General features: G+C 38.3%; 1 pseudogene; it reads left to right on the plus strand.

Annotated features, from left to right (window-relative positions):
• Nucleotides 1-1444: 1444 nt before the first annotated feature.
• Nucleotides 1445-23642, plus strand: part of LOC121394092 — a 34064-nt pseudogene continuing 11866 nt past the window's right edge.

Genomic DNA, 23642 nt, shown 5'->3' on the forward strand with positions numbered 1-23642 from the left:
CACCTTTGTCAACAGCAAAAGCTGAACAATGGGGGTTGGGGCTGTGACTTTTGGGGTGGGCTGGTGATATTGACAGGCTTGACAAAGGGGCGTGACCCCGAAACGTTGCTCACTACCGCAATAAACGTGCAAGGAGACCCTTGCTTACACTAAGCTGTGTGCCGTGGATACTTTGTACTTCAAACTGGTGATATTGAGGCCTAAGTGTGGCACAGGTTTGGGTTGGACCAGAGACTTTGTGGGTGGGACTGGTATGTCATGCACTTGGATGGAATTATGTCTGGGATATACAAGCCTAAAAAACTTTAATTCTTTGGAGAACAGACTAAACCTGGACCTTGGATTTATGGCTAATTATTTGGGCAAAGAAAGGCCTGCACCAGGTCAAAAATACAAACATGTGTGGATCTGGACTAAGACATCATATGGAATTCTTTTTATTCCACATTCCATTAATTCAGCCCTAATTTATATTCAGCCTCTTTGACTCACATTATCTTGTACCTTGTCTCTTGCAGATCCCCTAAACACCTTACACACAGATTGATATTCCTTTTTGTTTGTTACTTGACCTTTGAGTTGAATGTTGGATATATACCAGAGAATAGTGATGTGTGGGCCGGCCCAATACTCGCGGGTCAAGAGGGGTTTGGGCCGCCCTCGCAATCTTCCCCGCGGGTGGATGCGGTTTGAGCTCATCTGCTCTCCCCACCACCGCCAACTTCCGGCTTTGTTTTTTATAGATGCTGTCCCTGCTCGTTCAGCCCCTTTTGTGATGGGTGGGGCGGGTCTATAAAAGCAATGCGGAAGTCGGGTGCGGGCCAAGGGAGGGCAGGTTAGGGTCGGGGAAATCCTTACCCGGACATCACTACCAGAGAACAGCTTCATTGTAAAAAAAGGAACTAAAATGTTCTGAAAGCTTGCTATGATTATCTTAGTTACCCAATAAAGGTATCATCTTTATACCACTTTATTTTTTATTTCAAAAGGGTTGTCCTGTAACATTTTTATTGGCTAACATGGTACAACAACTTTACCTGCAATTACAAACCTAATAAACAGACAGGAGGCTTAACGCCAAATAGCCCCTTGAAAACCTGTTGCCCTATTCACACAAATTCTAAGCACTAGCAATCTTTATTATAAGAATTGTAGTAGTAGTAACAGCGCAGACTGGTTGGGAATCGCTGAAATCGCATCCATGAGCCATGTGGCTTGACCTTGCCCTTTAAGAGAACCAGGGAGCTGCAGTGTCGCACAATAAATAGGCGGTGAGAAGCACTGCCTTTTGCTCTTTACTACTTGCACTGCTTCATTCTGTTTATTCCTTTGGTACTGAGGTGACTACGCAGGATCTCCCAGCCTGTGACTGCCACTAGGGCAGCGGTACAGCTGATCAATTTATGCATCAGGCGAACGGCTAGCGGGGCGAGTAGCAGTCGGGATGGGTGACAGTCATCTACGTCTGCTTGGAAGTCAGCCGAGGAGCTGCCAGGTATGTGACAGGGTCATTTGGGCAGGCCCGGATTTGTGGAAAGGCCATCTAGGCCCGGGCCTAGGGCGGCAGGATTTTAGGGGGGCAGCATGCAAAAACATTTGGGATGCACTGGAGATACAATAATTTTTCTAATTTCCCATGCGCCAATCCCCATTGCTCCTGTCCCCCTGGAGGGGACAGGGGCAATGAACGGTAGTGGGCCTAGGGATATACATAGTGGGCGCACCTAGGCCCACTGCCATTCGTTGCCCCTCTCCCCTCCAGGGGGACAGGAGCAATGGGGATTGGCGCAGGGAAATTTAAAAAATGATTGTAACTCCAGTGCATCCCCAGTGTTTTGAACCAATGTGGGTGTGGTTGGGCAGTATGCCGCCACCCTAGGCCCGGGCCTAGGTGGCCTTTCCACAAATCCGGGCCTGGTGGCAAGGATGTTTTTCTGAACTTTACCCTAGTTTTCATATTAGTGTGTTTTTAATTGAACCATTATCTAGCAACAATATCCATTACAGCCTGTGTGTTGCTCACCGTCCATTGATAACTTTTGGTCCGGGTGCCTCTCGCTCCGGACCCCACGCTTCAATTAAGGAGTTGCTGCAATTTCCTCAGACTCCCCACACAAGAAACATATATACATATATATATATATATCACAGGTAAAAATCGCAATTTTGATTTCTCTGTCATCATAGGGGGACACAGGGACGATGGGGTTAAGCTCCACCCTCCAGGAGGCAGGACACTTACTAATAAATTTGTGGGCGTGCCTAACCGGCTTAACCCCCACACTCCAGCTTATCCAATCAGTTTTTTAAGTGTCCTGTTACCAGGAGGATTCCGAGAGTTCTGTCTTTCCTGCAGCGCGGGCTCAGGCGAGGTCTAAAACTCAGCTCTCTGAAAGTACAAGTATCAGCTCTGTCAATCCTATTTCAGTCCAAACTAGCCTTGAATGATACAGTACGCACTTTTCTACAAGGAGTGGCACATATAGTTCCTCCATATCAGCCTCCAGTTCCAGCATGGGATTTAAACGTTGTTCTCGAGGCCCTTCTTGATCCACCATTCGAACCGATGGGATCTATTTCAGATACTTGGCTTACCTGGAAGGTAGTGTTCTTAATGGCAATTACATCCACTAGAAGAGTGTCAGAACTGAGTGCAGATCCATCTTTTCTAGTGTTCCACAAGGATAAGGCAGTCCTACGCACAGTTCCGTCTTTCCTTCCTAAGGTGGTCTCGTCATTTCACATCAACCAAGACATTGTTGTTCCCTCTCTCTGTCCGGAACCAAAGAATGATAAGGAACGTCGACTACACAACTTAGATGTAGTTAGAGCCTTACGATGGTATATTGAAAAGTCAAGGTCTTTTCGACGGTCTCAAACTCTCTTCGTATTACCATCAGGGCCCAGGAAGGGTCATCCTGCATCTAAAGCTACCATTTCTAGATGGATCAAGGAGACCATCAGACAGGCATACATGGCCAAAGGGAAGATTCCTCCGGAGGGAGTTCGAGCTCATTCTACAAGAGCAATCGGAGCTTCCTGGGCTTGGCGTAATTCGGCCTCATTGGACCAGATTTGCAGGGCGGCTACCTGGTCCTCTGTACATACTTTTACAAAATTCTATAAAGTTGATATTTTTTCTTCAGCTGAAGCATCTTTTGGGCGCAAGGTGCTTCATTCTGTGCTGAAGTAATGGTTAATCATTTTCCCGCCCTGCTGTTTTTGGGGGCTGCTTTGTTAAGTCCCCATCGTCCCTGTGTCCCCCTATGATGACAGAGAAAACAGGATTTTTTATACTTACCGTTAAATCTGTTTCTCTGTGATCAATAGGGGGACACAGGGCGGCCCGCCCTAAAACTTTGTTTATTGACCGTTTGGTCATGTCGGGATAATTCCCTGATTTACCTTCTACGTGGGTTATTATTATTTTGATTATTATTTTGATTATTACGTAATCTTGTTACAGCATCTTTTGTGACAAACTGATTGGATAAGCTGGAGTGTGGGGGTTAAGCCGGTTAGGCACGCCCACAAATTTATTAGTAAGTGTCCTGCCTCCTGGAGGGTGGAGCTTAACCCCATCGTCCCTGTGTCCCCCTATTGATCACAGAGAAACAGATTTAACGGTAAGTATAAAAAATCCTGTTTTCAACATCCGATTAATTACAGACACTGTCTGAGGTCTGACGCATTTTGTGTTTGCACAAAATGTGTCAGACCTCAGACACTGGGGGTCATTTATCAACACTGGGCAAATTTGTCCATGGGCAGTAACCCATGGCAACCAATCAAATTGCTGCATTTATTGTTATACTTGCAACTGGCTTTAAAAAGCTAATCACTGATTGGTTGCTATAGGTAACTGCCCTTGGGCAAATTTGCCCAGTGTTGATAAATAAGCCCCAGTACTGTCTGTAATTAATTCTTTTTGCTATAACTAAAAGAACAAAAAGTAAGTAATTTTATTCAAGAATATAATGGTAAAGTTGTTATTTAACTGATGCATTAAGCCAATGTTTAAAGGGATACTGTCATGGGAAAACATGTTTTTTTTCCAAAACACATGCTGCACTCAATAGTAAAGCCAAGTCCCACTGAGACTGATTCAGTTAGATTAAGTAGGAGAAATAACAGCCTGCCAGAAAGTAGTTCCATCCTAAAGTGCGGGCATAAGTCACATGACTGGGGCAGCTGGGAAACTGACAATATGTCTAGCCCATGTCAGATTTGAAAAATGCATATAAAAAAATCTGTTTGCTCTTTTGAGAAATGGATTTCTGTGCAGAATTCTGCTGGATCAGCACTATTAACTGATGCGTTTTGGAAAAAAACATGTTTTCCCATGACAGTATCCCTTGAATGTTGTGATTAGACTTGTTTTTGCCTTTGATTAGTTATGGCCCTTTATTAGGCAGGCATTGGGTAGCTGTACCTTCTCAGATGTGTTTCTCCATAATGTCCCAGGCTTTTTATTGCCTGTTTGCTTGTTGATACATGATTTACTAGACTGGAATTTATCTACAGCAAATACTAAATAAGATGTTTACTATTCATTTTAGATTATTGGTTAAATCTTAAAACTCAATGAAGACCCAAAGGTCCATAGTCTCGTCCTAATTAATTAAATTAAATTAAATGCTGTTCAACCCGAGAAAGATGTGGATGGGTAACACATACATTAATTTTTTTAGTCAAAGTTCAGATTTGAAAGGTGATCAAAAACCTATTTAAGTAGGTGAATGATGTGAGCAATCATGGAGTTAGTCCCACTGCGACTCCACAGAGTAGGAGAAAAATTGCTTATCTGAAAGCTTATCTGAGCAGTTTCATTCTGAACTGCTGGCTTTTTCTGAAAGCAAAGGATCAGGCAAAATGATCTGAGATGGCTGCCTACGCACTAATATTTACAGCTAAAAAAATACACTTGTTGATTCAGGAATACAATTTTAGACGGCAGAGTGAATTATTTGTAATTAATTTAGAACTAAAAACTACTCCATAAACATCTTGTCAGAATCCCTTTTAAGTTGTTGTTAACCAATGACTTCTACCAAGGCCAAATTTTTGTTTCTGTACAATAATCCCATCCCTTTTCTTTGACATTCTAACCCATTAACACAGTTGCCTGATACTGCTGTGGAGCTTGGTATCTACTTGTATGCCTAAACTTCTCATTTGGCCATATTCATATTTGATTTAGAACTAACTTGCTATTGCCAAGGGCATCTACTATTTCAATGCTCAGTCTTCCTTTGTGTGCCAGTATTGCCATAGTGAGCAAATGTAGCATAGCATAGTTTCTCTTCACCAAATAAAATGTTTTATTTTTTCTTAAAACAGTGTCACTGATGTGAACTTAGTGAAGATGGTTCATGGGGACATGCAAGAAGGATTTATATCTCCTATAGCCAATGGTGTCATAGATTTGCTTGAGAAAACTGATATGAATGATAATGTCTTCTTATAACTGTACATTGTGTTGTTGAGTGTATTGCCGCAGTAACTCTTAAAGGAATGGTTCATTTTAAAAGTAAAACTGTAAAAGTCAATGGCAGATGGTCCCTTTAACAATTGGAACATTTTTTTTGCCTTCATGTTTGTTGTAAGTTTGAGGCTTTTGACACTGGTTTTCATTCGATAATCCCAATTAATCGAGTTTTGTGGGCGACAATTTGAAAACGTTGCACGGAAATAGGCTAAATAAATAGGCTGTGCCAAATAAAAAAATGCTTTAATATAGTTATCCAAAAAATGTAATCTATAAAGGTTGGAGAGAACAGACATATGGCTTTGATCTGTGACAAATCACCTTTTTTTCACCATTAAGTGATAAAATTTCACAAAATGATTTAGATATAATAAAGTGAAATAACTGTGAACTAAGAATAAAGGTAGGATAGTGACCTAAATGCTCTAATGCTTGTGATAGCAGAAGTACTCAAAGTTCTAAAATCACTAAGGCTTATCACATATGTTAGAAACATTAAATCTCTGGAAGGATTCTCTTGTTACTTGGCAGAAATGGTAAAAAGGTATGCAAGGGCCATTTTAACACTTTTTAAAAAAAATTTAAAAAGTGTATCGGTAAGCAAGTCTCTCTGTTGCGCTGTAGAATATTGCCAGCGTTCCTTAGCTCCAACTGTGCATGCTCCAATTTATGTCTCTACTCTTCATGCATTTTATGTGCAACATATTTTTAAATTCCTCTGGGTTTGTTTGGTTTGCTTCACCTTAACTACAGTCATGTAACCTAGACATTGAATATAAATGATTAGTTATCTTAAATGTTTTTTTTAACCTCGAAATTAACTTTTAGTAGGATGCAGAGAGTGGTATTCTGAGACAATTTGCAGTTGGTTTTCATTTTTTATTCTTTGTGGTTTTTAAATGATTTAGATTTTTATTTAGCAACTTTCTAGTTTGCAGTTTCAGCAATCTGGTTGCTAGGGTCCAAATTACCCTAGCAACCATGCATTAATTTGCATAAGAGACTGGAATATAAATAGGAGAGGCCTGCATTGAAAGATGAGTAATAAAAGATAAGGTGTAGCCTTACAGAGCATTTGTTTTTAGATGGGGTCAGTGACCCCCATTTGAAAGCTGAAAAGTGTCAGCACAAGAAGGCAAAGAATTCAAACACTATAAAAAATAACTATATATATGACTATAGCTTCAGTGTTCTTCCTAGAAATTTTTTTCCTTCTGATAGGGAAAACCTGGCCAACCGTTAAACAGCAAATGTAGTGTCTGCTGAGCTTGCAGAAACGAGCACTTGTATCAGCTTCTCTAATACTGTAATAATAAAACAAGTAATTTGGAGTGCTCCATTTAACACATTTAGGAAGTGCTGTGTGGTGCAGTATTTCCCCCCAGAATTCATAAAGCATCATTGCACGTTCCTGGCCATCACAACTTGTGTGAGATGCACACCAATATGCAGGCCTGGATTTGTGGAAAGGCCACCTAGGCCCGGGCCTAGGGCAGCAGGATTTTAGGGGGGCGGCATGCTGCCCAACCACACCCACATAGGTTCAAAAACACCGGGGATGCGCTGGAGATACAATATTTTTTTAAATCCCCATTGCTCTGGTCCAGATGATGAAAATTTGCACGAATAAAGGTGAGGGGACAGGGGCGACAAACGGCAGTGGGCCTAGGGGCGCCCACTATGTAAATCCGGCCCTGCCAATATGAATGCAGTGATATGTGTCCACTTTGTTGCAAGTTGTGATGGACAGAGGCAGTGTTAGACTGGGACATCAGGGGCCCACCCAAAAACCTTAGACCAGGGGCCCACCATAAAGCCTTAGACCAGGGGCCCACTCTCAGTACTAATATTCTTCATCTCCGAATCAACCTCTATTCTCCTAGTTTATTTTCTTTACATACTATAATCTATCATTCCATCTATTTAGCCTCTTTGTTCTCATATACTGTAATTGGGAATGGACATGAAATATGCCAAAAGTTTAGCAACATGAGGGCCCACTGACACCTTGGCCCACCGGGAGTTTTCCTGGTATCCCGGTGGGCCAGTCCAACACGGATTTGTGCTAGAATGACATCACTTTTGCTGTTGGTTGGTTGCTACAGCTGGACAGACATTTATCATTTAATAATCACATTAGCTTATCCATTGGTTCGAGTCACTTGGGCAGTTCCATATAATTCATCAGCACCTAGGGGTGCGAATACATTTTTGTAAGTTGTGTCTATGTATGATCAATTTTGCATCTATTTTACTGCTTTCCACTTGCAATAATAAGTGAGGTTGATTCACACACAACCTGACCTTTCTCAAGGAAATAAACATTTTCATGGCATCTCTTATTCAGAACAGCAAACTCAGAATTATGGGTAGGCGCATATAATTAGTATTTTTTTTTTTTTTAAATGATTACTTATTTTTATCTGGAAACCTATTTTATTATTAGAGATCCTGCTTATGAAGCCTCTGATTTTTCTGGTCAAGTTTTAAAGGAACCGTTCAGTGTAAAAAAAAAAAACTGGATAAATAGATACGAATGGCAACCAGGAGAGCTGAAAACAGGAAGTTGTGTTCTGTTCTGTTACACATCCAGTCACTCCAGCCTTTATACATTACATTTTTACCTAACTGACTATATTAGAGACATTTTTTATTTTGCCAGTATTTACCCAGTTTTTTTTTATACTGAACAATTCCTTTAAAAGGGAAATATCCAAATTTTTAGAGGGAAAAAACCCTCTAATTTTTCAAGATTTATTATGTCCCAAAGCTGCTAAAAATTCTAATCCGAAAATACTCCAGCTAAAACCTCATCGTGTAATAGTCAATGGCAGATGGTCAATTGGAACATTTTTTTTTGCCTTCATGTTTGTCGAAAGTTTGGGGCTTTCGTTCGATAATCCCAATTGATCGAGTTTTTTGGGCGACAATTCGAAAAGGTTGCACACTTCGAATTGTTGCACGATTTTGTCTAGACTTTTTCCACACAGACCATTTTGGATCCAATGTTAGGCAATTAAGCCAGATTGTGGATGAATGTTTAGTAAAATTTTTATTATTAAAATAATGAGAAAAAATTGAGTTTTAATAAATAGCCCCGTTAATGTTTATAAAGGTTTTTTTTTTTTTAATATACTTGAGGTTCGGTGATCCAAATTAAGGGAAAACCCCAGGTCCCAAGCATTCAGAATAATAGATATTATACCTGTAGGTATGCAGAAGAAGAGTTTACTGGTCAACTGTTTATATAGGTTAAATGAAAAACATTGGCTGCTATGTCAATCTAACCATCAATTTATCTTTCTTGTTCTAGCCCAAACGTCTCTTCATGGGAAACATGTGTTAATAGTTGGGGCTGATGGTTTCTTAGAAGCCTCTCTACAGTGCCTGCTTCAGAGGAAAAGTGCCACATCCATAGGGTGCCCATGGCAAACACAAAACCTGCAGAAAAAGGTACAGTGTATAGGCAGCATCAGCTTTCCATCATTGCAGCGCTCCATGTTCTGCATGTGTAGGTAAATATCCCAGAATATCCCAGGAGCAAATATCCCTGTTATGAAAATGCTTACAACAGGCTGATTTTTCTGTAGAACTTAGTCTTTGCCACTTGGTGGCACCAGATTCCATACTTGGAACCTTAATTTTTTAAGTATTTTTTCATGGAACAGCTATTGTATCAAGGTTGCATCTGTGGGTGTTCTTTTTTTTTCTATAAACCGTAGGGATGCACCAAATCCACTACTTGGGATTCGGCCGAATCCCTGAATCCTTGGTGAAAAATTTGTCCGAATACCGAACCGAATCCAAAAGTGGGAAAAATTCTTCTTTTGATACGAAAAGTCATGTGATTTCCCTACCCGCCCCTAATTTACATATGCAAATCAGGTTTTGGATTTGGTTCGGCCAGGCACAAGGATTCGGCTGAATCCGAATCCTGGTGAAAAAGGCCGAATCCTGTCTGAATCCCGAACCGAATCCTGGATTCGGGGCATCCCTAATAAAATGATTGTAATTCTGCTAAACCTTTATTACATGTGGGTACTTATTCACAAGCGTGTAAACTATTCCACTCACAAAGAATTGTATACATCTTGTGATACATTGAACATTGATAGTGATAGTAATACAAAACACTTTAAACAACGTCAGATGAGAAGTCCTACAGGCTAGTTTCCTGTTACCAGCACTCTGGCTGTAATAAAAAATTATATTTAAGTTCGATGTGTTATATGTGGAAATGCAGGACAGGCAGAGTCTGCACTTTGGCAGAAGTGTCTGAGGGTCAAAGGAATTAGATAGGCTTTGTGTAATATGTAGGTTTGAATGGTCCGTTCACTTACAAATGTAGGGAAGCTTACTTAGTAATTCAAGGGCCTCATCCCATTCCCCCTGGTCAAGCTGTCCAATATTATGCTCAGGTATGTAATGGAGGTGGGTCTTAAAAAGGTGTTGTACAGCCTAGATATCAGGCATTTAGGGACATATTTATCAAGGGTCAAATTGCGAATTGAGAAAACTTTGAAATTCTAATTCAAAAAGACCAACCGAAATTAAGTCAAAAATTTTTTTGTGTCGAATAGGGCAGTTTTCGATTGAATAGGTCCGTATTCAGCCGAATTCAAATTGTTTGAATTTAAGTAATAGCACATTCGATCGAATTCGATTCAAAGTTTTTCCCTAAAAAAACATAGATTTTTCAAAGTCCACCAATTGACTCCAAGTGGGTTCTAGGAGGCCCCCCCCATAGGCTAAAACAGCAATTTGGCAGGTTTTAGATGGCAAATGGTCGAAGTCGAATTTTTTAAGAGACCGTACATGATAGATTTTGATATTAGAATTTTTTAATTTTTTTCAAATTCGAATATTCCCTAGTCGAAGTACAAAAAATTAGCTTGAAATTCGATTTTTTTCATTCGAAAATTCACCTCGACTTTTGATAAATCTGCCCCTTAATGTATAGTTTGGATGCAAAGAACTGATTTAAGGGTAGGGTATCCATTAGGGTATTGTGTAGACAGGGCAGGGAGCAATTGTGAGGTATTTAATAAAGTCATGCAAACTCTTGTTATAAATCTAGTAAGCAGCAGAATGACAAGTTGGATTCTTCCAAGGCTTTATTTTGAAATACGGTATATGCAGTATGTTCATAAAGCATATATAAATCTTTGAAATTACTGCCCTTAATTTAATGTGACCGGTAATGCCAACTTTCCATACTAAAATGCTAAGTTATTATACTGTACATATATAGCTCTAAAATATTTTTTTTAAGAGTTTTTCTTTTTCTTTTAATAAACATCTTAACTTTAAATCTGAATAACAAGATGTTTAATCAAGACAGGTTGTCAATAAGTATCCTTGAGTAGGTTAGACATGATATATTGTATTAACAAGCAAAAAAACAAGGTTCATAGTGAAAAAGTGAAATGGAATATCAAACGGAAAAACAAGAGAGCATTAAATTATACCAGCAGCTTCTTAATATAAATGGTATCTTAGTTGAGGGGGGTAGATGTCAGTCCACACACCCCAAACTTTTTCAAACTTATCCAAAACATTTCTAGCTTTGTAGAGGTGAGTTCTATTACCTGTAATGTTTTATTAACCAGGTTGACCCATTAATATAAAGTGAGTGCAATCGAACTGTAAAATTATGATTTTCTTTGCATAAAACAAAAAGTGATCTATACAATAAGCAAGATTTATTTTGGGGTTGGATTTCTTCCATGATTCCAAGCGCATAGAATTCAGGAGATATAATATGAGAAAAGTTTTTATAATTCCTTTCCAAAATGTCACTATTTGAGGGCAAGCTCATACAAGATGGAGAAATCTCCTTGAGAGTGTTGACACTAGAGGGCAAGCAGAAGAGCTGCCAGGGTAAATTTTACTTAATCAGATTGGAGAGTAGTAAAATTGATGTAGGATTTTAAAGTTAATCAATTTCTCTTGTAGAGATCAGAAAATAGTATGCAGAGAATGTGACTTCTACCCAGTGTTCCTCCGTAAGAGTAGGGAGGGATTGTTGCCACTTCTTAAATGCTTTATTTAAAAGGGGGAGAGAAGAATATTTTGTAATGTTTGATAGAGGTGGGATACTAGTTTCTTAGGGCTGGGATTTCTTAATATGGTATCAATGGATTAAGTTATTAAGGTATGTGAGCTGGTATGATCCAAATTAGGCCTTAAAGGGGAACTAAAGCCTAACTAAAGAAGCAGACTAGAAATGTTGCACATTATGTTTTTAGCTTCTGTTCCAGCCCAAGGCAACCAGAGCCCTTTAGCTGTGAAGATCTGTGTCTCCAAAGATACCCCAGTAGCTCCCATCTTCTTTTGCTGATTCACTGCACGTGCTCTGTGCTGCTGTCACTTACTGAGCTTAGGGACCCACTCACAATATACAGTACACATAGAATATAAATGTTACAATATAAGGCTGGTTAGTGATTAATACAGATAATTACTACATGGCAGCACGGAAACCAGTGCAATTAGTATCAGAAGTTAATAATCAGCCCTAATAGCTTATATTACAGACAAACCTCATTTTCTACTTGATCATTTGCTACAACCCCTAAGCTTAGCTTCTCAACAGCTGCTCAGAGCCCACTGAGCATGTGAGTGTCACAGACACTTTACAAGATGGTGACCCCCTGTGACAAGTTTGAAGTCCTGGATCATTGCTGCTATTGAGAAGCTGATACTTTAGGCTGGTGCAATAAATTCAGTATATAAACTATGGAAATTTTAGCCATTTTTAGGGTTTAGTTCTCCTTTTAAAGCAGGTCTAAATTGTTCATGGGGCAAGGTCAATAAGGTCCCACTTTCCATAATGTCTCCCAGTGTTTAGGCCAGTAAATAAAATCTGCTAGATGGCGGATTTATATGGAAATACAAAATAATCCAGTATCAAAGTGTTTGCAAAGTGTTTTTAAGAGAGACTGACTAATATGACTTAAATGTCATTTGTTAAACAGCTGTGAAAATTATGGTATGCTGGCCTGGCTGTTCAGTTAAAATTATACTGAAGTGTTTTTCCCAATGACGTTAAATAAAAAGATGAGAAAATGCAGGAAAGCTCTCTCTCACCCATGTTTTCATAGTTTCCTCTTGGCATGTGCAGTTTGATGCCTGTATGGCACATAACACCCTTGTTTCTCATTTAATCAAATTGGCAAATTCTTCTCTGATGGCAAATATAATTCTTTTGAAGACTTGGTAATTGTTAAAATTGCAACATTTTCTTTTTGAATGTCTTTTCTAAACCTCCTATGCTCCCACATTATACACAAGTGCTGGAATTTGTTAGGTAATGGTAAGGTTAATGAAAGGGAGTTGGAAGAGCCAATGAATATAGTGGGGATGTTTAACCTACTTAATCTACTAAAATCAGAATAAGCTTGAGTGTTGGCTCCCTGGACTTGTGTATATAATTGTTTTTGATTGTCATTTATAAGGCCAAAAAATATTGTGCCTTAATGGGGAACTCTGGCTTCCAAACCAAAATTTGATAAAGAGGCCCACATAAAACAGAAAATCCTAATATATCACAGTTACCTATTTCTTCTGCATCATTTAAAATCCTGGCAGGGAAGGAGGGACTAAACACTGATGTTATAAATTGTAACAACTACTCCACAGCTTACAGACAGCATGCAGGAACTACATAACCCACAATGCATTGCACTGTGACGTTCCTTTCCTTATTGAAATCATGTGTGCATGGAATTGTGGGATTTGGAGAATGCAAGCTGAGGACAGATGGCTGTTGATACAAAGTAACAGTAGTCAGCCAGCTCAGCAAAGTAGTCAGAGAGATCAGCAGGAGAGCAGGGGGCTAGGCTTAGAGAAACCATTAAAAATCATGAAAAGTCTGCAAATTTTTTTAATGATGTATATTGCAAAGTTGCTTGAAATTATGTTTGCTTTTCAAAAAGCTTGTTATGTTATTGTTGAGTTCCCCTTTAAATGTTATTGTCTTTTAAAGAGCTTGAGATGAACATTTTTTAACTTCTTAATATTCCAAGAATCATTTAATAGATAAGAGATCTATTAAACGTAGAAATGCTTTACCATCAAAAAAAAATGGAGGGCTTCTTGCATATTTAAATATAATGTAGTTACCTTTTAGAATGTGATCATTGTTTTGCTTATAAAGAGAACATTCCATTATGATATTTCCATACAGCAGCCCCCCTGACAGATACTTGGTTTCAGGCAATTACCACAAAAGGCAATGGTGAGCAGCTTCAGGATGCCCCCTGAGTTAATAAAAATTGTTCTAAGGCACCCTAAATAGCCCTAAATGTATCTGTCTCCTTAATTGCTTTTCAGGTTGATTGATTATTCTATCAATAAGATTATCTAATGTAGAATGGATAAACAAAAATGCAATATGATCATTTTGTTTGATACATATAACAACTTTCTTCCTCTTCTACCATTTTCACGAAAGAGCTTCTTTAGAGAACAAAGAATTGATCAAACCTATAGAATGGGAGGGGGGCTCCATGTAATAATTTTATGGCATTTGTTAGTATTTGGATGCCTAAACTACTTGAAAAAGATTTAGCTTTCTGTAGTTATTCAAAAAGATTGTGAACCTCCACTCTCCGCTGATTTAACAGTGAGAAAATTTCAGGTTTGAGAAAAAGGGCCGCTCCCATAACACTGTATTCTCATCCAAATTCTAATCTAATCCCTCAGTGCTCTGTGCTTTCAGACAGCATCCATTCCATGTCTGACGTTATTCGTACTGAATGTGTTTTTGAACCACACATGCTGAAATGTATCCTTCTATGCCATCATTTCCCATTTGTTTGTTCCTGTTTTACTGCTATAGTAAATAAGAAGAGCCCATGCCTTATGTTCTCTACATAATTTACATTTCTCAAAAGAGATTTTCATTTTGAAATCTGATATGGGGATAGACATATTGTCAGTTTCCCAGCTGCCCCCAGTCAGGTGACTTGTGCTCTGACTTCAGTCACTCTTTACTGCTGTAATGCAAGTTGGAGTAATTTCTGTTGGCAGAGGTGGTCTTTGTGATGATCACACAGGGAACACTCAGCACAGCAACTTGGAAAAGGATTTACTTGTGAATCACTCAGGGATAATACAGAGCACATTTAACAGTATGCAAGATCAAAACCAATATGGTGGAGAGAAAAGAAAAACAACAGAGTGCAGAAAAACAACAGCAAAGATCATTGCAATCATACATTAACAATATTCACAGCGCCACCTTGTGACCATTTTAATACTCCAGTGTTTAAGCATGAATGCTGTTGCATGTATTTCCCCCACCCAGCAGCCTAACAAAAGAACAATGGGAAGGTAACCAGACAGCAGCTCCCTAACACAGGATAACAGTTCCCTGGTAGATCAAAGAGCAGCATTCAAAAGTAAAATCCAGGTCCCACTGTGACACATTCAGTTGAGTAGGAGAAACAACAGACTGCCAGAAAGCAGTTCAATCCTAAAGTGCTGACTCTTTCTGAAAGCACATGACCAGGCAAAATTACCTGAGATTGCTGCCTACACACCAATATTACAACTAAAAAAAATACACTTGCTGGTTCAGGAATGAAATTTTATATTGTAGAGTGAATTATTTGTAGTGTAAACCGTGTAATTTAGAAATAAAAATTAAATCACAAAAATCGTGCTAGAATCCGTTTAAGTATCTAGAGTAATATTATTGCCTTTGTGGGAATGGCCATCATTTTTACTTTTGCTCACAATAGCCAAGTTGCCTTTGTCAGTTGTAACGGAATATGAAATGAAGAATTGTTTCATTTAAATATGAGTTTGGGGTTATTCACATAATTACATTATGCTGTCAGGGTGGGTCCCTTTAGGATTCCAATAAAATCAAGGTTGTATTATATTGGTTTAATGTAGAACATTTTAAAAAAAATGTTGTCCAGTGTAAAACATACGTGTTGCCTGTGCTTTGTATAGTAGCCTGAAGTTGCCTTACTATGCTGTGCTCATTTTCAGGAATTTATTTGCAGTGGAGAATATTTTGGTGATTAATCTCCTTGAGTGAATCGCAGCTAACCCCCATCATAGACAACACACCTAAAATACCCCAGAACAGAAAACATTGGACAGAGCTAGAAGCGTGAAGTCAAAAGATAGCAGCACTAGTCCCATCTTGTGAAGATAAAACCGCCTTTATTATTTCATATGGCAACTCCAGCAACGTTTCGGACCATCCAGGTACTTTCTCAAGCTGAACAAGAGCTAGAAATGTTGCCAGAGTATAATGGCACAAATTTTAGGGTAAAACAGGGTGTGTTCAAAATGGGCCTGAAATATTAAAAGGTAGATCACCTTTACGTTCATAGTATGATGTTTACAATGATATTCTGAGACAATGGTCTTCATTTGTAATTTTTTCTGGATTTTGTATTATTTAGCTACCCAGTTAGGATTTTCAAAGCTATCTGGTTACACTATACAGGATTATACTATACAGGAGATTTTGTAGGATGGTATAGGAATAGTTTACTGAATTCTCAAATCTCCAATATATGCTGTAGATGGAGAAATGGCACAGACCTCATGTAAGCCTCCCCTGTAATACTATTCTTCCTGAAAACTTGAGATGAAATGTCTCACAAACATGTTTTCATATCCGCTGATGATCTTGCCTGTCCATTATTTAATAACCCTAAGTTTCCCCCTGGTATGTCTCCTTTAAATTCCAGTGGTGGATGGATAAAGGGATTTTTAAGGTAGATGCTTTAAAATTCCTGGCGCAAGATACATTTCCAGACTAATCTATCAGTCTGGCCCATTAATAAATTCTCTAGGCTCTCATACACTCCCTGCTATACTATGTGAGACAAATTATGTAAAAAATTCACCAAGATGCCTCATTAAACTGTTATTCTTTGCTGTGACTAATGATTTTCTTTTTTTTCTCCTTTTTTACAGCTCAATTGGGCAGAGATTGTTGTTATTTGAAGTACAAAGCCAAAGGAGATTCCTGTCAGTTGGATAAAGCCAGGCACAATTGTTGTTAACTGCTCTCACATTGTACTGTCAGGTATGCAGTAAACATTTAGGTACCTGAAAATTCAAACACGTAATTGTTTAGGTTAAAGAAAGGTTATTTGAATGTAAGTTAAAGAAAAACTCTACCCCAATTTCCTCTTTTTTGCATAATGAAGGAAAATTCAATTCAAAATAACTGTCCAATTTTTTTAAACAAATGCTAGTGTGTAAAGGTATTTGCTATTGGGTATTTGTCTGTTCCATTCTATTATTTGAACTACTTGTTCTGACTCTTGAAACATTTGAGCCGAAGCCAGCTGAGTATCATACTTGTGAAAAAACTTGTCAGAATATGTTTCTTTGGCGGAGAGTTTGATTCTGCTACACTGTTTCAGGAGTCAGGATCTGCAAAATAACATTAAAACAAGTTTCAATTAATGCATATTAGAAAGTTTCTTAGAATTACATATTCTTTCACTATTCAATAAACATTTTTTGGGTGGAGTTTCTTTTTTTTATAACCCAAGGGAGCGTATTTACTCCACCACTTAATAACTAAGCCACAACTATCTGATGCTATATGAATAGGCTGCAGTTAGCCAATCTACTGATAAATGGTGATGGGCGAATTTGCGCCATTTCGCTTTGCCGGAAAATTTGCGAATTTCGCGAAATGGCGAAAAATTCGCAAAACGTCGGGCGTTTTTTACTTTTTTTAAAATTTTTCGGGCAAATTTTCACGGGAGTTTCGCGAATCACGCAAATTCGCTGTGAATTCACACATGGCGAATAAATTCGCCCATCACTACTGACAAACTCCAAATTTTAGGTCCCCTGATTTTATATCTTCCTAAACTTCCTAAACATCATAACTTTGGTCCATTTTTATTTAAAACTCATGTTTACCCCATGTGTATGTAGTTTTTAAGTTTTTTTAAAGTCTTCATATTTATTGTTGACACCATTTTTACAAGAAAACCCTGATGTTATGTACGTCCTGTTTATGGTTTCCTGGATTTAAATTTCCCCCCTCCCCCCGTCCCCTAGAAAATGTAAAATTTAGATCTGACGGTACATATTCATTCTATGTACTTTTGTATTTAACAATTGGAATCTGATACAGTACTTATTTATCTTAATTAGTTTAAAGATGTTTAGCATAAACTCCAGTCCTTAATTTTAATGAACAAGTAGATCAGAAGGAATAATGCATAACTAAAGGAAATTCTATGTTGTGTGTAAACTGGAAGGTTAAAATCCTGTTGAATTATATGGCTGATTTTTATATTGCCTTGCCAGATGAAGTAGTAGTGTAGCTCCCATACATCATCATGAAATACAAATATAGTGACATTTCTTTTTTTTAGCAAAAACTGTACTGATGTGTTTAGCTGAAGTATGCTGAATGTAAATGATTAGGGTCTTCAGATAAGAAAAAATATGGATGTTTCACTTTCCTATAGTTTCAGAGATATCCAAGGCTGTGGGGGGGGGGGGGGTATGTAGCCACACAAACATACAGCATACAGTGAAAGTATTGAGATATGGACTGGATTACCACCGTAACCATAAAAATGTTTTATGCAATTTTCCTGAACAGTATGTTGATGGGCTTGCTGGTCAAAGTGTTGGACCTCTTGCTGCAGCATTAAGAATGGAGGTTTGTTCTGCTTCACATCTCTTCCATGTTCTTTTGTGATTTTGTTTTCACTAAAGTACAATTCTCATTGTTAAGAATTTAGCAGAAAGCAGTAGAAGATGCACAGAGATATACAAAAAGTGGAACCTTCATTGTTTGAAACTTCAGCCACTTTCTCCAGTCCCAAGGTATAGTGTTTAAATAATTGTTGTCCTAACTAGAATAAGGGTCTTTGTGTCACGAAAGAAGGCTGAAACCAAAATAAAGAAACCAAGCATGCCAAGAATCAGCATTATAAAGAAGTGACTCATAACAAGTAGTGCCAGAATAGTTGTGCTCAGAATAATAGCATTCCAACATTACTAACCTGATCAATCACTGTTTGTGGTAGAAATTATATCATTACTTGGCACATAATTTACAAGTAGGTGTAGTAGAGTAATAGAAAACCGACAGACCTAACAGTCATGACATTCATATTGCTGATGTTTCATTGAATCATTCATTGATGCCTGTTTCAAATAATAGCAGTGTGGAGTTAAATTAGTGAGGTCATTCATTCTGTGTTAAAATGTGTTAATTATAGCCCTTATTTAAAGACGCAAGGCAGTAAATGTTGTGCATGATGGCTAAAGTTAATTTCTTTTTGAAAATATGTGTAAAATGGTTTGTTCAGAAAAACAGCATACTTTGATTACAAAATTGATTGGAAAGAGTAAATATACAAAGAAGTGCAGAAAATTATAGGCTGCTCACCTAAAATAATCTCATATGTTTAAAATGGCAACCAAAACCTGAAAGATGCGGAAGAAAACAGAAAACTACCATTCAAATGGATAGAAGAATAGCCAAAATGGCAAAGACTCAGTGAGCCAGTGATCAGCTCCAGTAAGATCAAAGAAGGTCTAAAGTTACCAGTGAGTATTGTTACAATTAGAAGACGTCTATGTGAAGCCAAGCTATCAGCAAGAACATGCTGAAGAGCTTACAATTTGCCAAAGAACACATTGACTGGTCTAAAGAGAAATGGTACAACATTTTGTGGACTGAAATTGTTCTTTTTGGGTCTAGGGGCCACAGACAGTTTGTCAGATGACCCCTAAACACTGAATTCAAGCCACAGTACAGTGTGAAGACAGTGAAGCATGGTGGTGCAAGCATCATGATATGAGGATGATTCTTATACTATGGTGTTGGGCCTATTTATCACATACCAGGGATCATGGATCAGGTTCAATACATCAAAATACTTGAAGAGGTCATGTTGCCTTATGCCGAAGAGAAAATGCCCTTGATATGGGTGCCTCACCAAGACAATGACCCAAAACGCACAAGTAAACTAGTGACATATTGGTCCCAGGCCAACAAGATTGTTGTTATGGAATGGCCAGCCCTATCCAGGACCTTAAAGGGGAAGGAAACCTAGTCGGCGCAAACCCCCCACCCACCCTCCCGTTTGTTGCAACAAACGGGAGGGGGGTGGCAGGTTTGCGCCGACTAGGTTTCCTTCCCCTTTAATCCAATAGAAAAACTTGTGGGGTGTCATCAAATATGCTGTTTTTGAGGCAAAACCTTGAAACATTTTTCAGTTTATACAGTAAATCTTTAAGTTTGTATAGAAAGAAGCAGACACTACTATTTTTTTCTTTTATTTACTTTCTGTGAAGGAATAAAACAAGTTTGATAAATTTGTCTTCATATTTTAATTTAGAATAAAATGTGCAGTGTTCCCAATACATTTGCCTGTATGGAAATAAAAGCTATTATAAGGATTTTGAGCTTTATTCACTTTTATTAAACTCACTGCTATTATTCTGAACACAACTGTATGATGGTTTTAAAGGCATTTTGTGGGAATGAATAATCTTATGCAGATTGCTTTTATGGAGGTTCTTGCTAGATTTTATAGACCTATCAGAGCATGCTTCCCATTTTACATGTTAATTGCATACATTTGTTCCTATTCTATATTTCTTAGGCTTACATATACATTATGTATATTTTACACTGGGCATTAACAGTTAGAACTGCTCCTAATAAGAGATGGGCTAAATTGGAGCCAAATTGGGCTAATCTGTTATTTTGGCCCTTTTGCTGACATTTTAGGAGAAGACCGCATGCACAGCTCTGTGTGGTCCATGGTTGGCAGGATTTATGCCCATCCAATGAATATCAGATAAAGCCTTAATGACATACTAATAATCAGGGAGGACACGTTTTTGAGCCCAGACACCAACAACCAACTTTGTCAGTTTAGATTTTACAAGCCTAGAGTATAGAGTGTCAATAATTTATTAAATTCAAGTCATATATTAGCCTCACCTTCCGGCCCCTCTGCTGCTAAGCAGCTCCCAGCATAGACCATAAAATACATGATATCCTACAGCCTAAAATGCTCCCATTATTAACGCCCAAGATTTCATGCTGTTTTTATATTCACAAATCAGAATTCTGCAATAATTGATGTCCTCATCTTGTCGCCAAATTGCTGTAATGTAAAGTGAGTGTGCATAACAAATGTAAGACATGGATCTTTCAATAGCTCCACTATCTAAGCCTACCCATCCTGTGCTCTTATCTTGCATTCTTTTTTTGTCAATCTGTGACATTCAGAGTCAGACAAATACGTTTTTTTTTTTTTTTTTTTTTTTTAGGTCATTGATACCCTTGAATCAAAACAAAATCAAAATATAATGGTGTCTTTATACTGTATTACATAAAAATATGTAAATTTACATTTAAAATGCAAATATAATGAATCTCTAAACTGCTCTTGTTATTGAGACACTTGAATGCTAATGTTAAAAGCTTTGTGCAGTAGGTCTACTTTCTTGGCAGTAGGATCTTTCATTATTGCAACATGGACTTAGTTTTGCAGTTCTGACCACCAAGCAGTGAAAGCTTTGTTTTAATTTTTCAGTGATATTGAGATTTCCCGGGCACAGAGTCCAGAAGCTGTCTATGTTCTTGCCAAGGAGATAGGATTGCTTGCAGATGAAATTTAAGTCTATGGTCGTACTAAAGCAAAGTACGTCTATCTCTGCTGGAGAGGTTAAAGGAACAGCCAGATGGAAAATACGTTTTAGTAGCTGGGTAAGATTGTACTCGTTACTGGCTGGTCATATTTCTCCTCTCACTCGTCTCTTGAATGTTAATGTTTAATATCTCTCATGGAAATACTTGACCTTATATCTGTGCGTGAGTTCAGCATGAACTGCAAAAGGAAGACTGCATTGTGGGAGTCTTAAGGGGCTCTGTTCTAATGCTTGGTGATATTTTATATTATGATGGATTATATTTAAAGACACTGGTGTCTCACAGAAAGCAGCTCAGTGTTTATCCTGCCAAGTTGCATTTAAAGGAAAACTATACCCACAAAATGAATACTTAAGCAGCAAATAGTTTATATCAAATTAAGTGACACATTAAGGAATCTTACCAAACCGGTATATGTATTTTAGTAAATATTGCCCATTTATATTTCTTGCCTTGAACCACCATTTCGTGATGGTCTGTGTGCTGCCTCAGAGATCACGTGACCAGAAATACTGCAGCTCTAACTGTAACAGGAAGAAGTGTGGAAGCAAAAGACAGAACTCTGTCTGTTAATTGGCTCATGTGACCTCACATGTGGTTTGTGTGCACCCTGAATCCTACGATCCCAGGAGGTGGCCCTTATTTTTTAAAATGGCAATTTTCTATTTATGATTACCCAATGACACATACTACTAAATCGTATATTATTATGAAAATAGTTTATTTACATGAAGCAGGGTTTTACATGTGAGCTGTTTTACTCAATATCTTATCATAGCGACATAAATTGTTCGGGGGTATAGTTTTCCTTTAAGCACAGGATAAGAACTAGGATACTGTGCTTTTACTGCATTCACATCTAGCCCGAGGTTGCTGTTTAGACTAAGGGAAGTAACCTACAGAATATAGAGGTTTTGAAAGTATGAGAGTGATACCCAAGTTGGGCATGTTCCCTTATCTTTCTGCACTGTTTTAGGCCTTTCGAGAAGTTCAAGTATTTGTGCAACCATATTGCATCAGAAGAACAAGGTGATATTAGATGATTGGCTGTATGCATATATATACATAGTCTTATGCGTTTTACCAATTTTCATTCAAACTACACATAGGCAGTTTGACTCAGTGACCTTAAAAGGCATATATGGACTTGAATGGAAAACTGGGGGACCTCCTTATACGAAATTTAAAAAGCAATGACATAAATCATATATGATGTGCTTATGATTTAATTTTACCATGGAAATCAGTCATATAAAAAAGAATCTGAAATTGTTTATTAATAGCTGGATCATGCCTTTGACAAAACACATGGCAATCTTAATTTTGCCTTTAAACCACTTTTCCAGCATCAACTATGTCATTGTCTATAATAACCAGACAGCAGCTCCACTGCCTACAACTATTAACAGAACAGAAATGCAAACTTTCCTTCTAGTCTTTTACATTTTTTTTTGTTCTGATTTCAAACTATTTTCAACTGTTGTTTGTATTTGGGACATACATGTGATGATCAAAAAACCTAGCTTGAATCTTACAGCCCTCACAATCCACAAACTTCAGGACACGTAGGCTTTGCGACTGGCGATTCAATTATTGCCGGTACAGAAGGGAAGCAGCAGGTTGGAGACAACCTGCATTGAATAAAATAGTTTGCATTACTTGTACTACTTTAGGATTCTATTGTTTTCCAGCTTTTTTTCTTCATTTTACGTCAGTGCTATAGAAATTTCCTGGTGCTGTCGGGAAACTCCACCCTTGTGGGATTGTAAAATAGCATTAATAGCTAAGCTTTTGTTTGTATTGGTCATACATAAACCAATTTTAGAATCCTGTAACATCAAGAAAACCTTAAAGGATGTATATGCCATAGCAGGGCTGTCCAACTGCCCCCTCCTTGTGCGCCCCCCACATGAAAGACTGCCTGCTGGGATTCCTTACCTTGTGTAAGCTTTAAACGGTATCAGTACTGATATTAACTGACCCCTGTTTTATTTATACCTCAACTTCAGACATAAAGCTTTTGCATTGTTCACACCTGTAACATCTATATTGTTCACACTCCTAAATCCCTTTACTGTTCACACCTCAGACCATACTGAAAGTGCCCACATTGTTCACCTGTTAATAAATCAGACAAACTGCCCATGGGACACCAGAACTGTCACTTTATGTAGTACAGTATGAAAGGTCCATTTTAGAGTCCTGATACTTTTCCCTGTCTCCTGCTTAATCCGGTCTTCCCAATGTGTGTGCCATACTCTGCCTGCCCTATGCTCCCAGTGTGTGCCATACTCTGCCTGCCCTATGCTCCCAGTGTGGGCCATAATCTGCCTGCCCTATGCTCCCTGTATGTGCCATACTCTGCCTGCCCTATGCTCCCAGTGTGTGCCATACTCTGCCTGCCCTATGCTCCCAGTGTGTGCCATACTCTGCCTGCCCTATGCTCCCTGTGTGTGCCATTCTTTACTTGCCCCA

This window comes from Xenopus laevis, chromosome 5S (genome assembly GCF_017654675.1).
Source record: "Xenopus laevis strain J_2021 chromosome 5S, Xenopus_laevis_v10.1, whole genome shotgun sequence".
Lineage (NCBI taxonomy): Eukaryota > Metazoa > Chordata > Amphibia > Anura > Pipidae > Xenopus > Xenopus laevis.